An 18,566-nucleotide genomic window follows, 5' to 3' on the forward strand; every position below is an offset into this window, starting at 1 on the left:
ACCCTACATAAACAACATACTTCACAGGATTGTCCCAGTTCTCCTCCCTTCCACCAGGTATCGCTATTAGCTTCACTGCTCCACTAGCATCCCCCATATACTGTTCCAAAATGACTGTCCCTTGACTTTATTCCTTTACACCATTTTTTTGCAGAGGATATCTGTCCCTGAGGCCTGATAGCAATTCCTGCACCTGAGAGGTTTGTCAGATCCACATAGGTATCGAATCCTGAAGGGCTCCTCCTTTGTCCTGTAGATTTGTGTTGATTCTTGGAGGAAGGATTGTGAAAGATTCATTTCTGGAATACCACCGGGCTCCATTCTCTTCTCCACTCTTTTTGATACATAGCAAACCTGTTGCAAAGAAAACCGCTGAGGATATTTGACTCTGACCACTGTACACAGCATTACTGTTGTTAATTACTGTTGGTAATACCTATGTTTTCATGATAAATTCCTTGCTTTTAGGTTTATGGAGTGTGTCAATGGTGCAACTAAAAAAAAAAGTAAACACGAGAGACATCAGGCGTCAGATGTAATGAATGCACTCAGCAATGAGAATGGTGTGTATCGTATTGGATACCACAAAAACCACAGGAGAAACATACTAAGGGAAAGGCTGACGCACTTGTCACAGGAATAGCCTACATATCTTTCTCTCTTTATCTTCATTCCTTCTGACTACTAAGAAAGCCAGGCGTAATTGACTTTTGACTTGGACAGAAAAAATAAGCAGGCTGACTCATCAAAGGACTCTCGTGCAGTGTAGTTCTGGATGGCTGAGGAAGAGCCAGACAACATGGGTGGAAAATGGTAGAAATTCTGTATTTTGAAAGGGAGTTAATTAGTACCTAATTGTTCCTTAGCAAAACAAGGGGATACCAAGCTATAGTTAATGGGAAAAAAAAAGGCGCTTTTAAAGTATGATTCTGCAAAAAATCTATTGTAGTGACAAAAATATTTGACTTACATCAAATACTATTTATTTTACTTATGTCAAATATTATTTTAGAGTGAGTATTCTAATTTTAAAATAATTTTTATCATGTCTTTTCTGCAGAATCATAGATCACAAGAGGTCACAGAAGGGTTGAGGTGGGAAGGGACCTCTGGAGGTCATCTGGGCCAACGCCCATGTTCAAGTAGGGTCACCTAGACCTGGTTGGTCAAGACCGTACCCAGGTGGCTTCCAAATATCTTCAAGGATGTTGACTCCCCAACACCACTGGACAACCTGTGCCAGTGCTCTATCACCCTTACGTAGAAAAGTGTTTCCTTTCTCAGATGTTTTCAGATGGGGCTCAGCTTCAGGTGCTCATATGGGGCCTCCTGTATTTCAGGTTGTACCCATTGCTTCTTGTCCCATCCCTGGGCACTACTGAAAAGAGCCTGGCTGTTCTTTTCACCTTCACTTGAGATATTTATATACATTGATAAGATCCCCCTTTTTTCATGTATGTCTTCATTCCTTTGCCATATGAGAAACTGAACACAGTAGTGAAACTTGTAAGCCACTCTAAGTCAGTGTATTAAGAAATTAATGTGTCATATCAAAATGTATAATCAATATATTAGGTGCCAGGTGTAGTTATTACATTCTAGAAGTCACGTTTGTAAACACAGATATCCAGATTGTTTGGGGTTTTATTTCTGCACTCTTTCACCTTCTTAAAGCAGATAAAAGCTTTGCCTTTCTAGGGGTGTAATCATTTTGACAAAAGAAACTCCTTCCAATTGCTAGTAAAAGAAAGTAGTGGGAAAAGCAAAATAAGCAGAAAAACACCTTTGCTATCACCTCTATTTTTCCAAAAGAAACATTCCTGGGAATTTCAGTGCTGCTGCTCACTATTACTGAATATTTTAACAGTCTAAAAAACGTTGGTTGTATTTGGGCTGACAAAAAAAAGCGGTAAACAAGGAAATACTTAGTGCATAAAAGTTCTGCTGACAAACGGCTTGTGGCAGATGCCTTGTTCTTCCTGCATAGCAGGAAACGTCTCTGCCCTGGAAGACAAGCCTGAAGAGTGGGACTAAGGAAACCCAGTGAAAAGCCACACAGTTGTGCCTCAGAACCTCTCCTTTGAGAGCGGGGGATGACTCTGGAATGACACCACTCACATTCTTCCCACAGTGTCTGTCAGGGTAGGACTAGTGGATAAAAGGCATGTGAAGAGAGTAGTCAAAGCCCCAGTGGTGACTCATAAATGACAATATTCTAGCTGGCATGCCAGAGGGACTACTTGAGATCATTCCTCATGTTTTGGACTCACTGCAATGGGAGGAGACCTGCACTGGAACTGACAGAGGAACAGTCCACTCCTTTTCCTAAGCAAAGATTAGAGCCATCTGTCCATCTTACTCCAGAAACAATCACAAGAGAGAAGTTGTCTATTGGAAAGGGAAAGAGCTGTTTGCTACTTAAGTCGTCAGTTTCTACATGACACAAGCATTTGTGAAGAGGTTGGGGAAAATGCTATAGAGGAAAACCACCAAAACACCTGAAGAAGTTAGTTCAGCTGAGGAGCAGGACACTCTTAGAGATGCTGGTAGAAGTCTGCCGGTTTAATAGCTGGTTAATGGTATCTCTGCAGTCTGCCCAGAGACAGATCTCATTGTGTAGCTACAGTCTGAAGACATGGGATGAGAATACATTAGAAGCCTTAAAGGTCCACCTTCTGCAATGCACAGTGAATGATCCCTTTCCTGTTTTCCCTCTCCCAGACATCCTTAGTGGAGGTAAGATTACCAGATGGCAGCAGTGAGTACTGCCAGTTACAGCCACAGTCTTTCTCCATACTGGGAAATGAAGTCTTGAAGGTGGAAAACTTCCAAATTGCTACAGAACACCACCAGAAATCACCATTGCTTCATTTTTTCTTCCTGCTGAGACTTGTCGTCCTTAAAGCTATGGGGATAGCTATTGCACAAGGCTGGCACTCTCAAGGCAAGAAAATTTCCTGACCATGATGGCTTACACAATCTACAGAGCTCTTCACTGAAATATGACTCGGGATATTCTAGTGCAGCTCCCCTACCCTAGACAGCTTTGCCAGGCTGTTTTAATTAATCTTGTCACTCTTTGGTGTACTAGCCCCAGATATAATGAATCAACAGGAATTAACACAGAGCAATGAGCAGATTGGGGCTGTCTAATTCAAAGGAGGATGATATATCTTACCCAGAAGAGTCTTTTTATGGGAGAAAAAAATCATGGTTAGGTTATTCTGAATTCCTTGAAGGGAGGAAAATGACATGCAAAGTTGAGTTCTGGCTTGGGACAACCATGTACTCTGCCTTCTCTCCAAGGATTTGAGTGTAGCAGAAAGGGATGTTTTGGAAGTCTGCAAAGTATCCACTGGATAACTTTATAGCCCTTTATTAAAAAGTTAAGAGACTGCTAGTGAACTGAAGCAGTGCCTAGTTCTAAACACAATACTGCATGTAAAAAAGACCCCCAAAAGTGAACCCAAGTAGGGCAACAGGAGTGATCAGAGTTTTAGAAATAATGATGTCTGGCAAAAGACAGGAGGAGACTGGCTTTTTTCTGTTGTCCCCTCTTTTTTAGAAGAAACTTATTAAATCCTACATGTTGGGATGGAATTGTGATTACTTGTTACAAGCCTCAGCTGGGAAAAGGACAAGAGTAAATGAGCTTGCTTTGCAGAAGATAATAATCCTGGTAAAGTATTTAATAGGCTATTGAAGCACTTGAATAGGATACCAAAGGAATTTCTGGAATCTCACTGGAGCTCTTCATTCTTCAGTTCAACATCAATCTGTCATCTGCCTGTGGTCTGCATACAACGGGTAATGTCTCAGTGCAGGGATGTGACCTGGAGAGGATAATCTCATTAGACTCCACACCTCACCTGTACTGAGTGGAAGGGTTCATCCACAGTGGATACAGTGATATAGGATGGCCTTAAACAAAATGGCTCTGATCACTCATCTTCTAAACAGCTTTGATTGCTTTCTTTCCAGGCCATCTTCCCTGACTTTTCTTCAAGCTTTCGTTGCTTTATTCCTTCTTATCTGTGGCCACCCAGGAAAGAAGGAAGACAATGAATTGTAAGGACCATCTGCAAGCAGAAGTAAGTGATACATGTTATGGTCCAGGACCTTAGAAGGCAGTTGCACACTTTTGTCTGCAGCAGAGGAAGTTCAGGTATGGAATGAAACTGTCTCTTCACCGACATTCACGGCTGAACAAAATAAGCATGGCATGAAATGACATAATCATGAATTGCTCTTTTCAGATCTGTAGCACATTCTTTCTTCTGTCTTTGAGGTCTTGATAGTTATGTGTCTGCAACATCTGTCTCCCCATCACAGATGATGATTTCTCAGGAAAAGCAATGCAAAGGAAGGCAGGCATGGCTGTTTTCCTTTCCCTGGTCAATTAATTCTGGAGGAAAATGAGATGAGGAGCATCTCCCTTTCCTAGCTGGAGTACCTGTTGGGGAGCAACTTGTAGATGGGTACAAGGGGTGCCACTTTCTCCTTTCAATGGTGGGTCAGAAGTTGCTTAGCAGATTGGAGTTCTCTCCAATATTTATATACATACATTCCCTCTGTGTTAATATATATATATCAGCACTTCTGAGCTTTCAGAGATGAAAGGTCACTCTGATACCATACTTCACTGGTGAACTGTGGAAATCCATTTTGTCATTCTAAGTGTTGGTAAAAAAAAATGAGAATCTCAAATAAGATTGCTCAAATGACCTATAGTGAATTTTCTGGGAGCACATTTCTCCCAAGAGTTGCACAGAATAACATTATAAGACAAAGACTAGAACAAAGATTAAAGCCAACATTGCTCGCTACCCCTCACTAACTGTATCTGTCTTCAAATGTTACAAGAACATGAATAACATTACCAGATGACGCTAGACTAGGAGAGGAAGAGAGAAATAGGATGCACCATATCATTTTATCTCTTAGTCAGAAATCTATTTCCTTGCTTCAGTTGCTTCAAATGCATGAAAAACACAAGTTGCTGTTACGGTATTGTAACCACTTAGCATAAACGTTTTTTTCACTAGAAGCCTAAAACAAAAGCAGGGCCTGCATGTGGCTTTCTGTCTTTGAACCTATGTGATGAGCCTTTCAAGAGTGCAGGCAAAAAACAACATAAGCAAAAGTTCTGAAAATTCAAAACTAACAATCTAGTTTGCAAAAATAGCATTATTGTGTGCTTCTCACCACTGGTATAAATCTATGACTGCAATAGTCAGTTCTGCATCGCCAACCAACTTTTTATATAAACCATTTTGCCAGGCAATGATTAACTGTAAAAGGGACTGGATTCAATTTCCAGGCATGCATGCCAAAATGCTTAAGAAAGATGCCTTGATCTCCTCACCCCCAAACTAGGAAAAATTATGTGCACATCTGGGTACTCAGAAGCAAGCAAACACTCTCCATTTGCATAAAGTGACGCATAGAGGAGATCTAAGGAGAACTCCTGAGGAAAGGCAGTGCAAAGTTGGAGTCTTGGCGAATGGTAGATGAGCTTTCCCATATCACAATGGCTCTGGCAAGAGTCCTGATGTAGTTCTCCGACTTCTATGAAAGACAGAGGGAGCTAGCTACAAACTCTTTTCTGATTATGCCCCTGTCTAAATATCCAGGACTGGAGTCCCCCTGCTGCCCAAGGTGATCTCTTACCTCAGAGGCATATGCAAACCTGCTCCATCCGTAGGTGCAATTGTAGTCAACTTCTGGCTAGCTATTTTGTAAAGATCTGCCGTTCTGCAGATGCCTCTTGCTTCAGGGTATGGCAGTGCCTCTTGCTGCTGTGTTCCATGGGAAGAATGGGAAGGATGTGCAGAGAAATGTGAAGGATGATACTGCTCCTAGGGTCAAAGTGAGATGTTACTGTTCCACCTTAATGTTTTCCTACAGCCAAGTTTTTGTCTTGCTGCGCTCCCACAGTCTAGGACAGTACAAGCACACCCTGGCAAATACATCTAAGTTTTTCAGCTAGTTCTGGTCGTCATACTGCAAGTGATGCCTGCCTGTGGGGCAAAGTGATGATGCAGACGATCCTGTATCAGGGCAGAAGCTGATAAGCTTGGTGATACTGTAACGCTTGTGTAAAGCTGCAGATGTGGCATTACGGCATCGTATAAAGATCAAGGATTTGAAAGTGGGCAACAACATCACTTGAGGCAAACAGCACTCTTGGCAAGACTCCCACCATGTTTCCCAGCTCTGAAATTGGACAGGATTGTTGGCATGGTACACTCATTCAGACCCACACATTCAGGCATGGCCAGCAGAAGAGAGGTTGATGACAGAGGACAAGTGCCAAGGAAACAAAATTGATGACTTACTCTGACAGAGTGCACCAGATAGCTAAAGCCTGACAAGACTTAGCAGAAATGGAGATGGCACCCCATCCTCTTGCTCCACCACCAGCCAGCCTCCTTCCCCTGAGAACACTTGCCCTGTCAACAGTGCTTCAGAGATGGTAAAAACCATTCTGTGCCTGAAGTTGGTATGCTGATTTCAGAGCCTCAAAGAGGTAGAAAATTTCTCTTAGTGTTCCCTAAGGGAAAGACTAGATGTCCCTTCTTACACTTGGGGGGCTGGCTTTTTTTTTACTGGAATATCAGCATTAGCAAACTGGCAATTCCTTAATTAAATGTATTAAGTATGTTTTATAGTCATGCACAAAATCTAGAAGTGTTTGATATCTAAAGGGAAAGTCCACCTTAATCCCCCTTCACTCTCTGGAATCAATCAAATCCATTCCTGTAGCACCGCATCTCCTCTGTGTTAGCTTTCTAACCTGACCTTGCTTCTCTTGCTGTGTTGCATACCTGGCTTTCACAGGCCAGCACACCATAAGCCCTATCACAGAAGCATTCTAGAGCAGAGCACTGCATAGCTGAAGATTTGTTTCCTACACTGCACTCATTGGATTTTGATCACAAAGAAAATCACTTCAGAAAAAAATGTGATTTTTCAGTATGTGTCTTAGAGCATCTTTTGATAGTAGGCTTATCAAGCACTATCTCAAGTCTTCTATAGATCACAGTGAAGAAGATGGCAAAGGCACAATGAAGAAGCACTTGGGCTGTGTCTTGTCCATGGAGCTTTGTACTGACAAACACAACTTTGTGTCTGTTCCCTGAACATACTGGCCTGCTGAGTTAAAGGAATACCAAACTTCTGGCCTATCTGCAGGAAAGGGTAGCTTCTGGGCCAAACTGCAGGATTTCTCAAATATGTCTCTAAGGTAAGGAAAAGGCAAAGGAAAAGAGAGAGAATCAAAGGGCAAGCATGACAGCAGAGGGAGGTGATACCAGATGACCTAGCAGAAGAGAGAATTGAGGTGGTTGAATGGGGTATAGCTGTTAAAACGCCAGTTGATACAGAGGTGACATGGCACCTTGCAAAGACAAACAACCAAACTTCATGAGGATAGGGTCCATCAAAAATTTGACCTGCTTTCTACCTTCTAACTTACAGGGTTCCCAAACTTTATCAGCACTTAAGTGATTAAACTGCTGCAAGGTATTGCGCTGACAGGACTCACCTATTTCAATTCTTCCCTTCCTGAGGGAGCAAAGTACCTTTAGATCAAAAAGTTGGGTTGTGTCTTCTTGCAAAAACCCTGAGGAAGGCAGTCTGCTCCAATAACTTCATTTTGTTCAAGATATTTCCAAATTCTCCCTTTTCCTTAATTTGACCTTTTACTGTTAGCACAGTGCATAATATTTGCACACTTGGTAGTACTTATACTTTGTACTTCAAGTACAAAGTCAAGTCCATGAAATACCTACAGCCAAACAGTTTCCTCAGTACTGTACCCCCTCTACCTACAGCTAAACTATTTCCTCAGTACTGTACCCCCTCACCAAGATGAATACTTTTGGATGGGACAGACAAGAAGCTGTTGAGTCACGCAGAGCTCTCATTCTCTGTACCATTAATCATATGCAATACCTTTATTGGAAAAGGTCCAAAATAGTCTAATGAACATGCAATGTCCACTTTAGCAGTCAATGCACTCATCAGAGGAAGTTAGCAGGCAATTTTCTGAAAGAGAATATGGTTGTCAGACTGTCGTAACTCTGAGCCCAAGGTCAAAGTAAGAAGCTTTTAGTGCTCCTCTGTTGCTGTGTCTCTCAGGGTGAAACATTTCTAACACTTCCCAAAGAAAGTGCTATCCACAAACAATTCTAAAAGCTCATGGGCTGTGCTACACATCAGCTTCTTCATATATGGGTCAACAAAACCTTTCCTTCTTTGAGGCATCTATAGCTGTAAACAGAAATCCACATATTAATACAGTGATATTTCCTCTGCACATAAATCCTAAGTATAGTAAAAACTTCTCTGGTTGCAGGGTTTTTAATTCAGTTACAGAGCTGTGTAGTAAGCATGCATTCTACTCACTGAAGTCAATTATTATAAATACATATTTGTAATAAAATATATGTTGTCTAAATGCATTTTCCTTCAGGCTTAAAAATTCTAGGTTTCAGGTTGCATGCACCCCAGTTTTCCATAACTACAGGGTAAGAAAGTGTACTAGAGCCTTTCAAGTTAAACATCTGTTTAGAATGTTTTGTGGCTGTGCTAAGTCTTAAATCAATTTGGTTATAAAAACAAATACTCTTTACAGTATTAAAATAAAAGAATGGGGATGATTTATGGCTTGTTTTTAGCAACTGACTTGTCTGAGAAAAGATGGGCCATATGGAATGAACTGACTGAAAAATTCAGTGACATAATGCAGTTATTTATTGATTTGTATAGACAATAATGACCTGTAAGAGCTGCACTCTGCTGTTTCCCTGTCGCTCTAGGACCCTCTTTTAATACTTAAGGAAATCAAATATGTTCAACTGTCTGTATGCATTCTTACAATAAATGAATAACATGACAAATTGTGTTTTGGTATATCATAATGTGCTGTTAGAAATACATTATCATTTTCTTTCTTCTTACTCCTATCAGGAAAATACAGTTAGAATTTAGATTCCTAAACATCTTTCTTCTTTTTTTCAGTCTCTATATATGTGCTAAACATTTCTCCTTGCGTTTTGCTGCAATTCACAGGTTTATATACATTTCTAGATAAGAAAAGTGGGAGGAATTGCTAGAAACAGAATTGGAGAACACAGGAGCATGCAAAAAGTGACACAGAATGATGCAAGTAATATCTGGTTATAACCACTCTTTCTTCTTTTGAGCTCTCTGCATTTATTTTAAAACACTTCAGTTTTCTACATCTGACTTCTTTTGATCTTATAGCAGCTTCCAATTTCCTAAAGGGGACTCCAAGAAAGCTGGAGGACATTTTACAAGGGCATGTAGTGATACAAGGGGTAATGGCTTATCCTGAAGCAGGATAGATTTAGATTAGATAGGAAGAAGTTCTTTATTGTGAGGGTGCTGAGGCACTGACACGGGTTGCCCAGAGAAGCTGTGGCTGCCCGATCCCCAGCCATGTTCAAGGTCAGGTTGGATGGGGCTTTGAGCAACCTGGTCTAGTAGAAGGTGTTCCTGCCTAGGTCAGGGGGCTTGGAACTGAATGATCCTTAAAGTCCTTTCCAGTTCAAACCATTCTGTGTTTCTGTGCTCTCCCTTTCTCTGGGGGCTTTTAAATGTGGTTCTGTTCTTCAGGCACCCACTTTCAGTTTCTGTGCTAGACACCAGGTCCCACCCTTGCTGATGTCAACCTTTCCCTTGGCTGGGAAGTGAAGGCAAAATGACTGAGTTTCGATACCAATGTCACAGTCACTTCCAGGGTGCTGTTATGCGAGATACTGGATCTACCACTACTCCAGGCAGCCATGAGCAGTGATTTCAGCCTTCTCTCCCCAATAGCTCCCAGGCTGGATTCTTGCTGAGAAAGAAAGTAAACAGCAGCCTCTGCATGCAGGCAGCAGCAGCACCACCGCATCAGCTGAAGTTCCTCTTTCCTTCTCTGCAGCATTCAGAAGCTTTCAGTGAAATATCAGCACCACATCCTTACCAACTTTCAGCCCTCTGAGGAGCAGAAAATTGAAAATAGAAGCAAAAGTAGCTGAGATGATGTAACAGTCAGATGAGGTGACTAGAAACAACGCTTAGAAGTATGCAAGTTTAGAGAGATACCCAATACCAGCTAAGTGTATCTTAGAAAATTAAACAAAACAACTGGTCACCAAGATGCTTTTTTGAGCTGCACTTTGACTTCTGCATTTATTATGGACAGTTGATTAAATCAGGGGCTAAATCCAGAGTGAGGGCAGCCTGCAATTTAACAAGAATGTTATCCAAAGATCTTATGCACATTCCTTTTTATTATTTTATACTTTTCATTAAATAGGATATGAATAGGATATGCATTCAAAGAAAACATGGTAATTTGAAATAGCTAGCTCTGGCAAACTGGAGACCTAGAGTTTTTCAATCACTTTGTACTCTGAGAATTTATAAAAGCAGTATGACAGGAATAAGAAGCGATCGGTGCTGCTTCATGAGGAAATGCTTGTGTTTATGAGAATATTAAGAATGTCTGTCTCCTTTTTCAAATAGCATGTGTCATTTAAAACATCAAGAAGAAAATTATGTTGGCTTCTAGCTCCCTACTAGTTTCCTGCACACGATCACCTCCCTTCCCGCTAGTCTAAAAATAATGGGAAATATTAAAAAATGAGCAAAAGGATGCAGTTGAGAAGCCAGTTACATTCAAGAAGCTATAATATTAAGATAAAATGGATGTTCTGAGTGTGTAGGTGTTTGAAATAGTGATGACCATAAGAAGACAGATGAAGACTAAAATTATTTTCCAGAAGTGAAGTAGGGTTATGTGAGAAACTGATGGCATGTGGTCTTGAAAATGAAGGTGTGGATGACAGCCTGGGTTCAGTGTTCAAAACAGCCCTTTGAATGAACACATGTTTTCCACCAAGTAGAGGGAGTCTGAGGGGAAAAGAGAGTGGTATTTCAAAGCTTCTGCTTTGAAGCCCTGTGCAGGCACAGATCTACTTAGCAGATGAAGAGTCTACAGGCACTATCCAGAACTTGCATTCCTGATCATAGTACACAGTTGAGACTGCATGAGTCTGTAGCCTCCTACTAAATGTGTACTGCAAATACAACCATTTATGTGTCTCTGTGTGTTTGTGTATATATATATATGCATATATGTATGTGTATGTATACGTTTATGCATGTGAGTCTATAGGTGACCACAGTGCTAATATAAAATCAGTATGTCCTGATAACCTTGTTCTCAGCCCTGTGAAATACTGAGCTCTACTTCCAGTCCTATGAAGTATCTAGATGCATTCCTCAAAGTACGTGCTTATGCCCATGATTAAATGCCTTGACAGCTCAGGTCCCAGTTCCTCCACCTTCCCTGCAGGAGGGAGCAGAGGAGGAGGAGTAAGCAAGAGGCTGACCCTCTGCCTCTACGGTGAGTGATGGAACTTACTGTTCCATTTACAGTTCCATTTTAAAAATAGATAAAAATAGATGCTGGGCAAGTAAGCAATTAAAATTCAAGAAGGAAAGCAGAACTATCTGGCGGTTGTTCAGTAAGTCTAACTTGTATAATAAAGATCTGCACATAGCTGGTGTAAGTATAAACAGTCAGCAGCATGAGATTATGAAAAACAATTCTTGCCTGGCAAATGTAATTACTTTTAACAAAATTTAAAGCCCATGGACTGAAGAGAATACAGCAAAACTATTCTCCCTGCAGGCTGGATCATTCAGCTGTATGTGGAATAAGCTCCCATAAAACATCTGAACTGTTTTGGGGTGTATCGATGCAGACAGGTGCAGAAGGATCCAAATTCCAAGCTGGACATATGCTAGCTCGGCCCTGTTCCCAGTCAAATGAACTCACTAAGAGATCTAGTAGAGTCACATGAGCACCATATGGTGACACCACTTCCAAATGAGAGCAGGTTCATGTCAGTGAGCTCACATGTGTTTTCACACACCAAGACACCTCCTGAGTCCCCAGCTCTCCTTCTCCTGGCATTGAATTCACCAGGAGAAGTGATGAACAATAGTTGCCCTATGACTGTCTCACCATTATCCAGCACTTTCTGGGCTCCACCCCTCCTCCCCAGTTCTCTTCTGGGTAAATCACTCCCTGTCAATGGCCTGGCAGGAGAAACACCATTGTTCCATCTAGTGGAGAGCTATTCAGTGTTGATGGCCTTTGATTTCTCTTTCCAAACATCGGCCTTGCCTCTGCCAGATAGGATCTTGCTGGTAGGGTTATGCTGGCAAATCCTCCCAGCATAAGCAGTCTGTAGTCCCCGAAGATTTATTGTGGCCCGAATCGGTCTAACTTACATCAATTCTGCGGATATAATAAGTGCAGACAATACCAAAAGCCTCTCAGAAAACGTCCAATATAAAATAGATACACTAATTTACTGTGAAGATTACAATCGTAAATAGCATTCAGAAGAAAAGTAAATAATGTATTCATAGTTTGGCACAGACGTGTTGCCAATGTGTCACATCCTGACGGATTGGGGATATGTCTGTGTCAAAATATAAATTCCATTTTTGCTTTTTGAATGCCGTTTACAATTGCAACTGTCCATGTGGATTATTGCATCTATTTTTATAGCCAAGGCTTTGTCTGGGGAGATGTAACAGGGCAATCAACAGTGATGACTGGTTCTATTTTGCTTGAACAACAGTGTTCCTGCAAACTGGGCTGTTCCATCTTCCATCCATGTGCAGGGCAGGAGCAAAAAAGGGATGCAACCTTACTATGCAGGTACATTTGTCAAAGTGAGGTCTCCTTGCTAAAAGCAAGGCATGAGTGGCCAAACCAAAGGATTAATGGTGATTGTGTGGTCAGGTGGTGGGGCACCGCAGAGAGATCCAGCCCTGAACTGCTGGAAGGCTGAAAAGCCATTCAAGTGCAATCACTGAGACCTACTAATGGAAGAAGGGAAGGCTCAGGTACTTTCTAACACTCCTGTTCTTCTCCACTTCTTCCCCAGTAAATTCATTCCCAGGCAGGGCATTTTCATTCAGTCTGTTCCACAAGTAACCTAAGAGTTGCTTTGTATGGATAAACATCTATCAGATTGTTCAGACTAGATATAAGGAAGATTTTTTTATGATGAGGGTGGTGAAACACTGGAATAGGTGGCTTAGAGAGGTTGTAGATGCCCTATTCCTAGAAACATTCAAGGTCAGGTTGCACAGGGCTCTGAGCAACCTGATCTCGTTTAAGATGTCCCTGATCACTGCAGGGGGTAGGACTGAATGACCTTTGAAGGTTCTTTTCAACCCAAACCGGTCTATGATTCCGTGGTTAGCAAAAGTGGAGTTCTTTTCTTTCCTATACATTATTCCTGCCACCTGTATCTTGATAATTGAGCTTTCCCAGAAGGATTGTCTGTGGATATAGAGGTCAGCCATCTGGGGCCTGAGAAGCCGCACCACAGTGTCTAGGGCAAAGGCAGGCAGAGCAGGGTGCTGCTGTCTGAGCCGTGGTACCTGCCATGGCATCTGCATCCAAGGGGACACATCAGCGATCCAGGGCTGAGGAGCAGGAGACAGTTCCTCCCCACAGCAACCAGTCCCAGCAGTCTGCTGGGGATAAGTTTGGTGTCCCACCAGGGAGAGGATTGGTTTTCACTTTGTTACCTTGGACTTTCCACGTCAGCCTGCTCTGCTTTTGTCTGTCCTGTCCTTAACCCTCCCGTACAAGAGCTGCTTTAGGTACTTATCAAGCACCACAGGCAAAAGCCAAAGCCTTGCTGACTGGCATCCCCTGCCACTTCCAGTACAAACCAGAAATCCGTCGGCAAAACGTTGAGGAGGGGTGGTGGTGGTGAGGAGCCCGCTCATCAAAAGGCCATAAAAATAAAACCATCCCAGCTGTTACTCCGCTTCCTGGTGAGGCAGGTAAGTGCAGCGCTGAGATGAACGTGCCAGTACTGCGGAGATGCGCTTCCACCAGGCAAGGCGACAAGCACAAAGAAACCGCACCGGGCAGAGAGCGGGGTGGGCGCAGGGGGAGGGACGGGACGGACAGAGGGAAGCGCCGTCCGGAGGCACCGATGCCGGAAATGTTGAGGCTGCCCCCGACGCCCCGGAGGCGGGAATGACCCCCGCGTTTTCCCTACCAACTTTTCGGGAGAGCCGGGCTCGGCGGCGGCGCTGGCAGGTGCACCGCACCGGTCGCGGGGAGCGGCGCGGAGATCCGTCCCTGTCCCCGCTCCTATCCCGCAGCGGAGAGGCGCGCAGCCCGGCGGCGAGGCGCGCTCAACGCCGCGGCTCCGACCCGCGGTACCCGGTGTCCCCGTCCTCGCCGGTGCCAGCCGCGCCGCCGCAGCGCCCTCTGCCGCCTGCGGGGTGTGACGGCGGCGGCGGCGGCGGGCCGGGGATCGCGTGCGAGCGGCTCGCCCTGTCACTCGGCCGCCAGCCCGCCACCTGAATCACGAGGGAAGCGGCGGCCGAGCATCCTCCCCACCCCCGGCGCCCTCCGTCCCGCTCCAGCCGCCCGCTCTCGCACCTCCGCCCCTGCACCGCCGCTCAGCGCCGAGGACGGGGGGCTGCTCTTCGCCCGCAGAAACTTTGCACCCCCGGGTCGTGGCGGGGACCGTGGGGTAAGTAAGTGGCTGCAACCCGAGACCTCGCGGTTGGGCAGGGGAGGCTTCAGCCCCGGCTTTGCGGGGGGACCAGGGGACCGGAGCACGCCACGCCTCGGGGTGTCTGCTGGGGCTCCCCTCCCCGGCTGTTTCGGCGGCGGTGGGACCGCAGCCGTGCAGGACGCGCTGCGCTCCTTCCACCCGGGCGCCGGTGGCGGTCCGCAGCTCCCGCGAAGCGAAAGCCCCGGGAGGTGCCGGTGTCCCCTTGCGGGTGATGCCCGGGGTGCTGCACGGCTGGCCCCAGGGCTCAAACCGCGGAGGTGGAGGGTTTTGCCGGGGCACCTTGGCCCCGTCTGGCCTCACCCATCCTTTCCGCTGATGCTTCGAGAGACCTTTCAGGGTGAAAGCCCGGAGAATAAAGTTTCACGTTGCCTCTTTGGAGCCCCGAGGGCACTCGCTTGGCCTTACCCGGGGTGGATTTGCTTTGGGGTCAGGCGGTGCATCTCCCCAAAGATTCCCTTCTCAGTGGCTTATAACTTCAGAGCTACAGATTCTTGTTGTGTTTCAGTTTGACATAGCCAAGGAGGAAAAATCAGCGAGGGAAGGGCGAAGCATGTGTACAGGCTCTCGTGCTTTTCCCCGACTTTGCGTTACTTTCTGTAGTAAACAAGAGTTTTACCCTTCTTCGGGTGAAGCTGTAGTTTTATGTCTTTATTGAAGAATAACTCAGATAGCATAAAACCAAGTTATAACACGCAAGAAACTCTTTCTTCCCCGAAGACGGGCACAAACAATGTTTGTGCATCATTTAGTGAGTGTCTAGGAGATAGACTATTAAGACCAAAAGAAAAAAAGGAGGAAAAAAGGAAACAAAAACCACCAGAAAACCCCAAGAATATGCTTGACGTTGTTTGGTAGTTGAAGTTTTCAAAAAGACAAGCGGGGCTGGATTTAAATAAAACTGAATGATCTGGTTGGGCTCAGAAGTGGTCTGTTGAGAAGAATGTTGATGCACATATGTTTGCAGTAGATAAAATAAAACAGTGCTCTTTTATGAACCGTAGAGAGTGTTATTATCCAGGGCTAAGACTAAATTGTTGCGTGTAAGTGAGAGACTTAAACGACTGACAAGATCAAATTCACTGGCAAGACACTTGGTTAATTTGCAACCAAGAGCACGAATTTGTTTCCTTGAAAAACAAAGTACCTAATGCCATAGATATTAAGAGCCGAAGCTACCAGATCAGGTTTTGACAGTAACTTTAACACTGTTGTCGCGGCTGGCACCCTCCACAAGCAAATGCTGAGGCAGTGCTCGCTTTTCACTGCTGCATCCACCGCATCTCCGCATCAGTGTATATATTTGTGACAACATATTTGTTTCCGTAGTTGACCATAAAAGTGTATTTGGGTGTTCTCTGGTCTTGAGGACAGACCTGGGTTCCCAGGGGCTGCATTGGGCCTATGTGTAAATGCCTCCAGCCTTTATTCAGCTCTGGAAGCACAAAGCTCCACAGTCCGCAGGGTGAAGGTGTACTGAGGTGGACTGTGTTGGCAAAGAGCGGCAGGGAACGGACGCTGGCATATGGAAAAGCCAGATTGTTGTGGTCTCGGGGTTTTTATTCCAAACAAGCCGTAGAAGGGGGTGGTACGTTATTACCTCAACTTCCCATCGATTCCGATTTCTGCCCAGGAATCGTGAGGAGGAAATGCATTGCTAGGCCCTGTTTGCAGTGCGGATGCTTACGAAAACCAGCCAGGCAATCTAATATTGATTCATCATTTTCAGTGTGCAAACAGGCTTAAACTCCACCATGGGGGATTTACGAGTTAGAAGTGATTTTTGCATTTGATTTGCCTTTCTCTAGGTATATCTAAAAACATAGAAAAGACACTGTCGGTATCAGGAACTGCCCATATGCAGCTGAAGTTGGCACAGCTTTTGCCGCCGTGTTTTAAAGGGGTTCGATTTAAGCCAAGACCCCACTAAATATGGGGGATCTGCTATTGAATAACCAAGGTCTGGTGCCAAATCTTTCCTTAATAGTCGTAGTAATTACTGCTGACTCATGCTGACATGTGAGTTTAATTAGCCCCAACTGGAATGTAAACGATGTGGGAGTGTCTTTGTGCCCAGAGACAGCTAGGACAAAGCAGATTTTGGAGGAAAATTTAAGGAATTGCCAAGTTTGGGTAGGAAGTGTCAGCCAGGGCTTTTTTTTTATTTTTTTTTTTTTTTACAGTAATGCTTCAATAACCAATCAAGTTGATTCTCAGGAAGGGGATGACTTTGGATAACATGAGCTTGTCTTCACTATGGAGTAACTGGAGTCCTAACTCAGACATTGCTTCTAATTTGACTCATGTCCACACACTCACAAACTCGTTGCTGAAGAGTGGTGATGTTTTCAATTTGAGTTGGCTTACCCATGAGGAATAAGCTATAGCTCAGATAACCACAATTCATCAACTGCTAACACAATCTGCCTGAATGGCACAAGTGGGATTTTGCTCAACTTTGGCTGCTCCCACTTGATCCGGGGTTACCTGGAGAGCTGGCAGCACCTGCCTGCTTTCCTGCTATGGGCAAGCCAAAGGCATCATCAGTTCTGCCATGAGGCAAGCAACGGGATGCTTGTCAAAGTGGATGTTCTCACACAGTTCCTGTCTAACTGCGTGTTTATGACAGCTTGCTGGTGGTGGTCACTGTCACCACACAGCCATGGTAGGCAGGACAGGAGGACCTGGCAGCAGTGCAGTGCTCACTGACGCTCAGAATGGGGCATCGCTGCAACAACATGTGAAAAGTGAAGAATGTCTACCCCAGAAATTTGTTTACTACCAGCTGGTACAAGAAGGTCAGTCATATGTCAGAGGTATATGCTGATATATATATATATAGAAATCAATCCAGCCAAACTTGGTTAGCAGAAGCAAGAGCTGCTACTTTGGGAGAAACAGTTTCGTTGTTGGCCCTCTATGCAAATTGCTACTAGGAAACGCAGACCAGGATTTCTACAAACATTTTGAGGTCGAAGCAAAGAAGGAGGGCACAAGAGCAAATATTCAGTCTTAAGTGTACAAAGTGCATGCTTTTTCTAAGAGGAAGCAGGCTCCTGGATCTGCCTAAAGAATGAAAGTTTCAAGGTACTTTGCAAGGAATTTGAGTCAGAGCTAGGGACCAGCTGAACATCCTGAGACTGAAATGCTTTAGGAGTATGTCTCTGTCGGTCCAGAGCTTCCACAGAGCTGTTGACAGTCCTTTTGGATTTAGTTCAATTTACCTTCAGAGCAGTGATCTCTGAGGTTTCTAAAGCAGTTGTAGCTGTGTTGTGCTGTCGTCAGCATAAGAAATACACCATGGGTAACTACAGAATTTGAATGGATAGACTGGCAGGATTGTACAAGTGGGGTGGTGCACTTATACATAAATACCCAAGTATTTATGACCTCCCGAGGTCCCCAGTACCAGTGTGTAATACAACCATTTCAGTGTAGACATCTGTTCATGCTCTTGCAACCCTCAATCACACAGTCAGGCAGCTAGAATTGCAAGAAACCCAGTGTATCTCTTTTACCTTTGTTTGTGAGACCTTATGCTGGATCTTATCCTTTCCCTCTGATAGGTGCCTTCTGGTGTTCAACAGCAGGGCAAGTGCAGGATGATGGTGTAAAATTGTGTGAGATGGCAGAGCTTAGCAGCCTGTGTCAGTGGAACACCTTTAATCTGAGTGCCTGTGAGCGAAGCATTTAGGCTGCATCCAGGAACTTGTTGCAGGATGAGATTGCTTTGGGCTGGCCCATACTGTCTACAGTTTTGAATTAAGGCTGCATCTGCAGACAGTGAATAAATAATTTGCATGAAGCAGTCTATTAAGCTGAGGCTGCAAAACATGTTGTCTGCCACCGTGTCGTCGACCCTTCCTGTTACTGCAGTGGTGCCTCGTGCACCGAAGCTATTGCTCTGTATTAAAGAGCAATATCCAT

General features: G+C 44.3%; 1 protein-coding gene and 1 long non-coding RNA gene across 2 annotated transcripts in view; both read left to right on the plus strand.

The window, feature by feature from the left end:
• The first annotated feature begins 496 nt into the window (after positions 1-496).
• LOC133218383 (uncharacterized) lies at positions 497-7,823 on the plus strand. Its single transcript, XR_009727129.1, has 3 exons — positions 497-563; positions 1,061-1,142; positions 7,029-7,823. It is a non-coding gene; the product is annotated as an uncharacterized LOC133218383 (long non-coding RNA).
• A 6,587-nt stretch (positions 7,824-14,410) lies between these two features.
• Positions 14,411-18,566, plus strand: part of AHRR (aryl hydrocarbon receptor repressor) — a 90,896-nt gene continuing 86,740 nt past the window's right edge. Inside the window, exon 1 of the mRNA XM_061364749.1 lies at positions 14,411-14,597. The gene's annotated coding sequence lies outside the window, so the exon portion shown is untranslated. The remainder of the gene's footprint in view (positions 14,598-18,566) is intronic.

This window comes from Neopsephotus bourkii, unplaced genomic scaffold (assembly GCF_033783945.1).
Source record: "Neopsephotus bourkii isolate Nb327-2 ecotype Australia unplaced genomic scaffold, CSIRO-AGI_Nbou_v1 NB_1248, whole genome shotgun sequence".
NCBI lineage: Eukaryota > Metazoa > Chordata > Aves > Psittaciformes > Psittacidae > Neopsephotus > Neopsephotus bourkii.